General features: G+C 46.9%; 2 protein-coding genes across 2 annotated transcripts in view; one reads left to right on the top strand and one right to left on the bottom strand.

The window, feature by feature from the left end:
- LOC128684571 (mucin-5B-like) overlaps window positions 1–11,954 on the top strand; it is a 1,040,772-nt gene that overhangs the window by 644,637 nt on the left and 384,181 nt on the right. The gene's annotated exons all lie outside the window — the stretch shown is intronic.
- LOC128684382 (uncharacterized) overlaps window positions 1–11,954 on the bottom strand; it is a 620,161-nt gene that overhangs the window by 523,030 nt on the left and 85,177 nt on the right. The gene's annotated exons all lie outside the window — the stretch shown is intronic.

Here is an 11,954-nt window from a genome sequence, read left to right as displayed (position 1 = left end):
TGGGCCTCCCTCCTTACCTGTGCATACTCATTCCTGGCTCTGCGACTGATCTCCCTATTTTCGTGTGTTCTCTGCCTTCTGTACTTTTTCCATTCTCTATTGCACTTTGGTTTTGCCTCCTTACACCGTCGGGTAAACCAGGGGCTCGTTCTGGTCTTCCAGTTGTTACTGTTGCCCTTGGGAATAAACTTTTCCACTGCCTCCTTGCATTTTGTTGTTACATATTCCATCATTTCATTTACTGGCTTTCCTGCCAGTTCTCTGTCCCACTGGACCTCCCGCAGGAAGTTCTTCAACCCTATGTAGTCCCCTCTTTTATAGTCAGGCTTTTCCCATTCAACTTCTGTTATTCTCTCCACTTGCAGCTCTACTATGTATTCAAAGCACAGAACCACGTGGTCGCTAGCTCCTAGGGGACTCTCATACTTGATGTTCTCAATGTCTGAGCTGCCCAGGGTGAACACAAGGTCCAATCTTGCTGGTTCATCCTCCCCTCTCACTCTGGTAGTGTCCTTAAAATGTTGGTGCATGAGGTTTTCCAGCACCACGTCCAACATCCTGGCTCTCCATGTTTCGGGACCCCCATGTGGCTCCAGGTTTTCCCAGTCGATCTCCCTGTGGTTGAAATCCCCCATAACCAGCAACTTTGCTCTGCTGGAATGAGCTCTTCTTGCCACCTCAGCAAGTGTGTCCACCATTGCTCTGTTGCTCTCTTCATATTCCTCTCTTGGCCTCCTGCAGTTCTGTGGTGGATTATACATCACTGCAATGACCACTTTGTGTTCCCCAGACTGAAGTGTACCTGCTATGTAGTCTCTTTCTCCCGTCTCATCTATGCCTTCCATTTTCTCGAATTTCCATGTTTTTTACGAGCAGAGCAACCCCACCTCCCCCCCTGCCCCTTCTATCTTTCCTCATGATCTGGTATCCTGGTGGGAAGATTGCATCTGTTATTGTCTCCGTGAGTTTTGTTTCTGTAACTGCTATGATGTCTGGGGACTTCTCATTGATTCTTTCTTGCCATTCCTCATGTTTATTCGTTAATCCATCTGCATTTGCGTACCAAACCTTTAACTTCTGTTCTAATACCGTAACTGTGGTGCGGGGGGTGGAAACAGAGGGATCGGTGTGTGATGGTTGGTTTGGATTGTTCAGTTGCCTTGTGTGTGTGTGTGTGTGTGTGTGTGTGTGTGTGTTGGGTGTTAATTCTACCAGGAACATTATTGTTATATTTTAGCAGACAAGTGCACGCTGCTCTCTCACTAAGTTGCCTTGTAGCTCAGTGGTACTTCCTCCTAACTCCCATTCCACTTAATCCACTCCTTTTCATCCACTCACTCCACTTACTCTTTAATCCTACCTAGTCACCTCCCTCTCCTCTCTTGCCTTTAAATCCCGACGATTAACCCCCCCAGCCCATCAGCCTGACCCTTTCACCCTCTCTCCTCCCCTCCCACTTCTCTCCCCTCTCTATACCCTTCTCCACCCTTCCCCACCCCTCCCCGAGGACACGCCAATACACGCCTATTATGTCTGTATCGGAGGGGACACGCGGAGTGAGTCTGTGGACACGCCCTTGTTGATGCAGTGTGGCGGATTGTAGCCTTACCAGGGAGGGAGGGAGAAGGGAGGGAGGGAGAAGGGAGGGAGGGAGAAGGGAGGGAGGGAGGAGAAGGGAGGGAGGGAGGGTGGGAGGAGAAGGGAGGGAGGGAGGGAGGAGAAGGGAGGGAGGGTAGAAGAAAAACAAGAAAAGGGAGGAAAGGATGGAAAGAAAGAAAGTGTGGGAGAGGGCGATAGACAGGAGAGGGAAGGGGGGAGGGAGGGAAGGGCAGCAGGTGGATCACAATGAAATTGAGAGTGGGAGGAAGGGAAGGAAAAGAGGAAGGGAGATGAGTAAAGGAGAGAGAGAGAGAGAGAGAGAGAGAGAGAGAGAGAGAGAGAGAGGAGAACATTTGGGAAACGGCAAATACTGTAGAGTGGAGAGAAAATATGGGTGGGATAAAAGAGAGGCAGCAGGATAGGAGAGATTGAATAAAGGGGAGCAGGTTAATTGAGGGTAAGAGAATGAGGGAGGAGAGGGGAGAGAGGGAGGGAAATTGTCTGAATAAATATGGTGGGAAGGGACAACTAGACGAGAGAGAGAGGGGAGAGAGAGAGAGAGAGAGAGAGAGAGAGAGAGAGAGAGAGAGAGAGAGAGAGAGAGAGAGAGAGAGAGAGAGAGAGAGAGAGAGAGAGAGAGAGAGACAGAGAGACAGAGAGAGAGAGAGAGAGAGAGAGAATGAATGAAATAAGCCACATCAGAGAGCATGTCTCTAAGGGGAGTCAGGTGTGCCACTTTCAGTCTCCCAAATCATTGCTTGTTCTCCTCACCAGGTTTCCCCTCGGGTCTCCCCTCAGGTGTCGGTCCCCCTCGGGTATCGGTCTCCCCTCGGGTTCCCCTCGGCTACAGGTCTCTCTCATCGGCCTCCCCTCACCGCTATCATCATCATTACCTCCTCCATACACATCACATCCACGGCTCCTCTGCCCTATCCCCCATATCTCTCTCTCTCTCTCTCTCTCTCTCTCTCTCTCTCTCTCTCTCAATTTAACAATGCACAGAGGTATTTCGGTGAACTTGGTGTAATGAACAATGTTTCAAGTCACGTATTATAGATGGAAACTGCTCACGCACGTACACACGTGCACGCAAACACGTGTACACACACACACGTGTACATACACAGGTGCACGCAAACACTTGTACACACATATGTGTACACAAACACGTATACACACGTGCACGCCCACACGTCTGCACAAACAAGTGCATACAAGCACATAAACACGTGCACACATGCAGCACCGTGCAGCACCTGTCTGGAACCCGCACTTGATCAAGCACGTCAAGAAATTAAAGAAAGTGCAAAGGTTTGCGACAAGGTTAGTTCCAGAGCTAAGGGGAATGTCCTATGAAGAAAGGTTGAAGGAAATCAGCCTGACGACACTGGAGGACAGGAGGGTCAGGGGAGACATGATAACGGCATATAAAATACTGCGCGGAATAGACAAGGTGGATAAAGACAGGATGTTCCAAGGAGGGGACACAGAAATAAGAGGTCACAATTGGAAGTTGAAGACTCAGATGAGTCAAAGGGATGTTAGGAAGTATTTCTTCAGTCATAGAGTTGTCAGGCAGTGGAACAGCCTAGAAAGTGACGTAGTGGAGGCGGGAACCATACATAGCTTTAAGACGAGGTATGATAAAGCTCATGGAGCAGGGAGAGAGAGGACTCAGTAGCAACTGGTGAAGAGGCGGGGCCAGAAGCGAAGATTCGACCCCTGCAACCACAAATAGGTGAGTACATACACATGTACACGAGACACACACCTGAGAGCAGAACCATACACTGAGTGGAATGACTTAAATAACACTGGGAGCAGAACCGTACACTGAGTGGAATGACTTAAATAACACTGGGAGCAGAACCGTACACTGAGTTGAATGACTTCAATAATACTGGGAGCAGAACCATACACCGAGAGGAATGACTTCAATAACAATGGGAGCAGAACCATACACTGAGTGGAATGACTTCAATAATACTGGGAGCAGAACCATACACCGAGAGGAATGACTTCAATAACAATGGGAGCAGAACTATACACTGAGAGGAATGACTTCAATAACACTGGGAGCAGAACTATACACTGAGAGGACTGACTTAATGACACTGGGAGCAGAACCATACACTGAGTGGAATGACTTCAGTAACACTGGGAGCAGAACCATACACTGAGAGGACTGACTTATAACACTGGGAGCAGAACCATACACTGAGTGGAATGACTTAAGTAACACTGGGAGCATAACCATACACTGAGTGGAATGACTTCAGTAACACTGGGAGCAGAACCATACACTGAGTGGAATGACTTAACACTGGGAGCAGAACCATACACTGAGTGGAATTACTTCAGTAACACTGGGAGCAGAACCATACACTGAGAGGAATGACTTCAGTAACACTGGGAGCAGAACCATACACTGAGTGGAATGTCTTGAATAACACTGAGAGCAGAACCATACACTGAGTTGAATGACTTCAATAATACTGGGAGCATAACCATACACTGAGAGGAATGACTTTAATAACAATGGGAGCAGATCTATACACTGAGAGGAATGACTTCAATAACACTGGGAGCAGAACTATACACTGAGAGGAATGACTTCAATAATACTAGGAGCAGAAGAACTATACACTGAGAGGACTGACTTAATAACACTGGGAGAAGAACCATACACTGAGTGGAATGACTTCAGTAACACTGGGAGCAGAACCATACACTGAGTGGAATGACTTCAGTAACACTGGGACCAGAACCATACACTGAGAGGACTACCTTAATAACACTGCGAGCAGAACCATACACTGAGAGGACTGACTTAATAACACTGGGAACAGAACCATACATTGAGTGGAATGACTTTAGTAACACTGGGAGTAGAACCATACACTGAGTGGAATGACTTCAGTAACACTGGGAGCAGAACCATACACTGAGAGGAATGACTTCAGTAACACTGGGAACAGAACCATACAGTGAGAGGAATGACTTCAGTAACACTGGGAGCAGAACTATACACTGAGAGGAATGACTTCAATAACACTGGGAGCAGACACCATATACTGAGTGGAATGACTTGAATAACACTGGGAGCAGAACTATACACTGAGAGGAATGACTTCAGTAACACTGGGAACAGAACCATACAGTGAGAGGAATGACTTCAGTAACACTGGGAGCAGAACTATACACTGAGTGGAATGACTTCAATAATACTGGGAGCAGACACCATATACTGAGTGGAATGACTTGAATAACACTGGGAGCAGAACCATACACTGAGTTGAATGACTTCAATAATACTGGGAGCAGAACCATACACTGAGAGGAATGACTTCAGTAACACTTGGAACAGAACCATACACTGAGAGGAATGACTTCAGTAATACTGGGAGCAGAACTATACACTGAGAGGAATGACTTCAATAACACTGGGAGCAGACACCTTACACTGAGTGGAATGACTTCAATAATACTGGGAGCAGACACCATATACTGAGTGGAATGACTTGAATAACACTAGGAGCAGAACCATACACTGAGAGGAATGACTTCAATAGCAATGGGAGCAGAACTATACACTGAGAGGAATGACTTCAATAACAATGGGAGCAGAACTATACACTGAGAGGAATGACTTCAATAACACTGGGAGCAGAACTATACACTGAGAGGACTGACTTAATAACACTGGGAGCAGAACCATACACTGAGTGGAATGACTTCAATAACACTGGAAGCAGAACCATACACTGAGTGGAATGACTTCAGTAACACTGGGAGCAGAATCATACACTGAGGGGACTGACTTAATAACACTGGGAGCAGAGCCATACACTGAGTGGAATGACTTAAGTAACAATGGGAGCAGAACCATACACTGAGGGGAATGACTTCAGTAACACTGGGAGCAGAACCATACACTGAGAGGACTGACTTAATAAAACTGGGAGCAGAACCATACACTGAGTGGAATGACTTCAGTAACACTGGGAGCAGAACCATACTCTGAGTGGAATGACTTCAGTAACACTGGGAGCAGAACCATACACTGAGAGAACTACCTTAATAACACTGCGAGCAAAACCATACATTGGGTGGAATGACTTCAGTAACACTGGGAACAGAACCATACAGTGAGAGGAATGACTTCAGTAACACTGGGAGCAGAACCATACACTGAGAGGAATGACTTCAGTAACACTTGGAACAGAACCATACACTGAGAGGAATGACTTCAGTAACACTGGGAGCAGAACTATACACTGAGAGGAATGACTTCAATAACACTGGGAGCAGACACCTTACACTGAGTGGAATGACTTCAATAATACTGGGAGCAGACACCATATACTGAGTGGAATGACTTGAATAACACTGGGAGCAGAACCATACACTGAGTTGAATGACTTCAATAATACTGGGAGCAGAACCATACACTGAGAGGAATGACTTCAATAGCAATGGGACCAGAACTATACACTGAGAGGAATGACTTCAATAACAATGGGAGCAGAACTATACACTGAGAGGAATGACTTCAATAACACTGGGAGCAGAACTATACACTGAGAGGACTGACTTGATAACACTGGGAGCAGAGCCATACACTGAGTGGAATGACTTCAATAACACTGGGAGCGGAACCATACACTGAGTGGAATGACTTCAGTAACACTGGGAGCAGAACCATACACTGAGAGGACTGACTTAATAACACTGGGAGCAGAGCCATACACTGAGTGGAATGACTTAAGTAACAATGGGAGCAGAACCATACACTGAGGGGAATGACTTCAGTAACACTGGGAGCAGAACCATACACTGAGAGGACTGACTTAATAAAACTGGGAGCAGAACCATACACTGAGTGGAATGACTTAAGTAACAATGGGAGCAGAACCATACACTGAGTGGAATGACTTCAGTAACACTGGGAACAGAACCATACACTGAGTGGAATGACTTAAATAACTCTGGGAGCAGAACCGTGCACATGCACTGAGTGGAATGACTTCAATAACACTGGGAGCAGAACCATACACTGAGTGGAATGACTTCAATAAGACTGGGAGCAGAACCATACACTGAGTGGAATGACTTCAGTAACACTGGGAGCAGACACCTTACATTGAGTGGAATGACTTCAATAATACTGGGAGCAGACACCATATACTGAGTGGAATGACTTGAATAACACTGGGAGCAGAACCATACACTGAGTTGAATGGCTTCAATAATACTGGGAGCAGAACCATACACTGAGAGGAATGACTTCATTAACAATGGGAGCAGAACTATTCACTGAGAGGAATGACTTCAATAACAATGGGAGCAGAACTATACACTGAGAGGAATGACTTCAATAACAATGGGAGCAGAACTATACACTGAGAGGAATGACTTCATTAACAATGGGAGGAGAACTATTCACTGAGAGGAATGACTTCAATAACAATGGGAGCAGAACTATACACTGAGAGGAATGACTTCAATACCACTGCAAACAGAACCATACACTGAGAGGACTGACTTAATAACACTGGGAAGAGAACCATACACTGAGTGGAATGACTTTAGTAACACTGAGAACAGAACCGTACACTGAGTGGAATGACTTCAGTAACACTGGGAGCAGAACCATACACTGAGAGGAATGACTTCAGTAACACTGGGAGCAGACACCATATACTGAGTGGAATGACTTGAATAACACTGGGAGGAGAACCGTACACTGAGTAGAATGACTTGAATAACACTGGGAGCAGACACCTTACACTGAGTGGAATGACTTCAATAATACTGGGAGCGGACACCATATCCTCAGTGGAATGACTTGAATAACACTGGGAGCAGAACCATACACTGAGAGGACTGACTTAATAACACTGGGAACAGAACCATGCACTGAGTGGAATGACTTCAGTAACACTGGGAGCAGAACCATACACTGAGTGGAATGACTTCAGTAACACTGGGAGCAGAACCATACACTGAGTGGAATGACTTCAGTAACACTGGGAGCAGAACCATACACTGAGTGGAATGACTTCAATAACACTGGGAGCAGAACCATACACTGAGTGGAATGACTTCAATAACACTGGGAGCAGAACCATACACTGAGTGGAATGACTTCAGTAACACTGGGAGCAGAACCATACACTGAGTGGAATGACTTCAATAACACTGGGAGCAGAACCATACAGTGAGTGGAATGACTTCAGTAACACTGGGAGCAGAACCATACACTGAGTGGAATGACTTCAATAACACTGGGAGCAGAACCATACACTGAGTGGAATGACTTCAATAACACTGGGAGCAGAACCATACACTGAGTGGAATGACTTCAATAACACTGGGAGCAGAACCATACACTGAGTGGAATGACTTCAGTAACACTGGGAGCAGAACCATACACTGAGTGGAATGACTTCAATAACACTGGGAGCAGAACCATACAGTGAGAGGAATGACTTCAATAACACTGGGAGCAGAACCATACAGTGAGAGGAATGACTTCAATAACACTGGGAGCAGAACCATACACTGAGTGGAATGACTTCAATAACACTGGGAGCAGAACCATACACTGAGTGGAATGACTTCAGTAACAGTGGGAGCAGAATCATACACTGAGGGGACTGACTTAATAACACTGGGAGCAGAGCCATACACTGAGTGGAATGACTTAAGTAACAATGGGAGCAGAACCATACACTGAGGGGAATGACTTCAGTAACACTGGGAGCAGAACCATACACTGAGAGGACTGACTTAATAAAACTGGGAGCAGAACCATACACTGAGTGCAATGACTTCAGTAACACTGGGAGCAGAACCATACTCTGAGTGGAATGACTTCAGTAACACTGGGAGCAGAACCATACACTGAGAGGACTACCTTAATAACACTGCGAGCAAAACCATACACTGAGAGGACTGACTTAATAACACTGGGAACAGAACCATACATTGGGTGGAATGACTTCAGTAACACTGGGAACAGAACCATACAGTGAGAGGAATGACTTCAGTAACACTGGGAGCAGAACCATACACTGAGAGGAATGACTTCAGTAACACTTGGAACAGAACCATACACTGAGAGGAATGACTTCAGTAACACTGGGAGCAGAACTATACACTGAGAGGAATGACTTCAATAACACTGGGAGCAGACACCTTACACTGTGTGGAATGACTTCAATAATACTGGGAGCAGACACCATATACTGAGTGGAATGACTTGAATAACACTGGGAGCAGAACCATACACTGAGTTGAATGACTTCAAAAATACTGGGAGCAGAACCATACACTGAGAGGAATGACTTCAATAGCAATGGGACCAGAACTATACACTGAGAGGAATGACTTCAATAACAATGGGAGCAGAACTATACACTGAGAGGAATGACTTCAATAACACTGGGAGCAGAACTATACACTGAGAGGACTGACTTGATAACACTGGGAGCAGAGCCATACACTGAGTGGAATGACTTCAATAACACTGGGAGCGGAACCATACACTGAGTGGAATGACTTCAGTAACACTGGGAGCAGAACCATACACTGAGAGGACTGACTTAATAACACTGGGAGCAGAGCCATACACTGAGTGGAATGACTTAAGTAACAATGGGAGCAGAACCATACACTGAGGGGAATGACTTCAGTAACACTGGGAGCAGAACCATACACTGAGAGGACTGACTTAATAAAACTGGGAGCAGAACCATACACTGAGTGGAATGACTTAAGTAACAATGGGAGCAGAACCATACACTGAGTGGAATGACTTCAGTAACACTGGGAACAGAACCATACACTGAGTGGAATGACTTAAATAACTCTGGGAGCAGAACCATGCACTGAGTGGAATGACTTCAGTAACACTGGGAGCAGAACCATACACTGAGTGGAATGACTTCAATAACACTGGGAGCAGAACCATACACTGAGTGGAATGACTTCAGTAACACTGGGAGCAGACACCTTACATTGAGTGGAATGACTTCAATAATACTGGGAGCAGACACCATATACTGAGTGGAATGACTTGAATAACACTGGGAGCAGAACCATACACTGAGTTGAATGGCTTCAATAATACTGGGAGCAGAACCATACACTGAGAGGAATGACTTCATTAACAATGGGAGCAGAACTATTCACTGAGAGGAATGACTTCAATAACAATGGGAGCAGAACTATACACTGAGAGGAATGACTTCAATAACAATGGGAGCAGAACTATACACTGAGAGGAATGACTTCATTAACAATGGGAGGAGAACTATTCACTGAGAGGAATGACTTCAATAACAATGGGAGCAGAACTATACACTGAGAGGAATGACTTCAATACCACTGCAAACAGAACCATACACTGAGAGGACTGACTTAATAACACTGGGAAGAGAACCATACACTGAGTGGAATGACTTTAGTAACACTGAGAACAGAACCGTACACTGAGTGGAATGACTTCAGTAACACTGGGAGCAGAACCATACACTGAGAGGAATGACTTCAGTAACACTGGGAGCAGACACCATATACTGAGTGGAATGACTTGAATAACACTGGGAGGAGAACCGTACACTGAGTAGAATGACTTGAATAACACTGGGAGCAGACGCCTTACACTGAGTGGAATGACTTCAATAATACTGGGAGCGGACACCATATCCTCAGTGGAATGACTTGAATAACACTGGGAGCAGAACCATACACTGAGAGGACTGACTTAATAACACTGGGAACAGAACCATGCACTGAGTGGAATGACTTCAGTAACACTGGGAGCAGAACCATAAACTGAGTGGAATGACTTCAGTAACACTGGGAGCAGAACCATACACTGAGTGGAATGACTTCAGTAACACTGGGAGCAGAACCATACACTGAGTGGAATGACTTCAATAACACTGGGAGCAGAACCATACACTGAGTGGAATGACTTCAATAACACTGGGAGCAGAACCATACACTGAGTGGAATGACTTCAGTAACACTGGGAGCAGAACCTTACACTGAGTGGAATGACTTCAATAACACTGGGAGCAGAACCATACAGTGAGAGGAATGACTTCAATAACACTGGGAGCAGAACCATACAGTGAGAGGAATGACTTCAATAACACTGGGAGCAGAACCATACACTGAGTGGAATGACTTCAATAACACTGGGAGCAGAACCATACACTGAGTGGAATGACTTCAATAACACTGGGAGCAGACATAGCGAAACAGTGTTGCCAACACCGCTGACAACAACATTAAGACTTCTCGTAACACACAACAGTGTTGCCAACACCGCTGACAACAACATTAAGACTTCACGTAACACACAACAGTGTTGCCAACACCGCTGACAACAACATTAAGACTTCACGTAACACACAACAGTGTTGCCAACATCGCTGACAACAACATTAAGACTTTACGTAACACACAACAGTGTTGCCAACACCGCTGACAACAACGTTAAGACTTCACACAACAGTATTACCAACACAGCTGCTCAGTGTTACAAGTACTTCCCTGGCTTTTTAATCCAATCAACTGTGGATTTATAACCAGGCTTATTGAGGAGTTTATTCCAGACCCTCCTGAGCCCTGCCCCTCTCCGGCCTCTCCGCACCCAGCCCTGCCCCTCCCCGGCCTCTCCCCACCCAGCCCTGCCCCTCCCCGGCCTCTCCCCACCCAGCCCTGCCCCTCCCCGGCCTCTCCCCACCCAGCCCTGCCCCTCCCCGGCCCCTCCCCACCCAGCCCTGCCCCTCCCCGGCCTCTCCCCACCCAGCCCTGCCCCTCCCCGGCCTCTCCCCCTCCCCGGCCTCTCCCCACCCAGCCCTGCCCCTGGCCTCTCCCCACCCAGCCCTGCCCCCCGGCCTCCGCACCCAGCCCTGCCCCTCCCCGGCCTCTTGCCCCTCCCCGGCCTCTCCCCACCCAGCCCTGCCCCTCCCCGGCCTCTCCCCACCCAGCCCTGCCCCTCCCCGGCCTCTCCCCACCCAGCCCTGCCCCTCCCCGGCCTCTTCCCACCCACCCCTGCTCCCTCTCCAGCCGTGTCCCCTCTTCAGCCCATTCACTGCACATCCCCAGCCCCTTCCCATCACACCTACGTATCTCTTCCCCAGGCCCTCCCCAACCCATGTGTCATGTGTCATGACACAGTTGAGCCATGTGACTGTGTCATGACACAGGTGAGCAAGGTAACTGTTTCATGACACAGGTGAACCAGGTGACTGTTTCATGACACAGGTGAGCCACAGTGAACACGTAGGAAATCTTGGCACTGTGAGGACAGGTGCCTGAACTCTGAAGAATCACCT

This window comes from Cherax quadricarinatus, chromosome 4 (assembly GCF_038502225.1).
Source record: "Cherax quadricarinatus isolate ZL_2023a chromosome 4, ASM3850222v1, whole genome shotgun sequence".
In the NCBI taxonomy this organism is placed as follows: domain Eukaryota; kingdom Metazoa; phylum Arthropoda; class Malacostraca; order Decapoda; family Parastacidae; genus Cherax; species Cherax quadricarinatus.
Note: the sequence above shows the minus strand (reverse complement) of the source record. Positions and strands in the feature narration are given on the sequence as shown.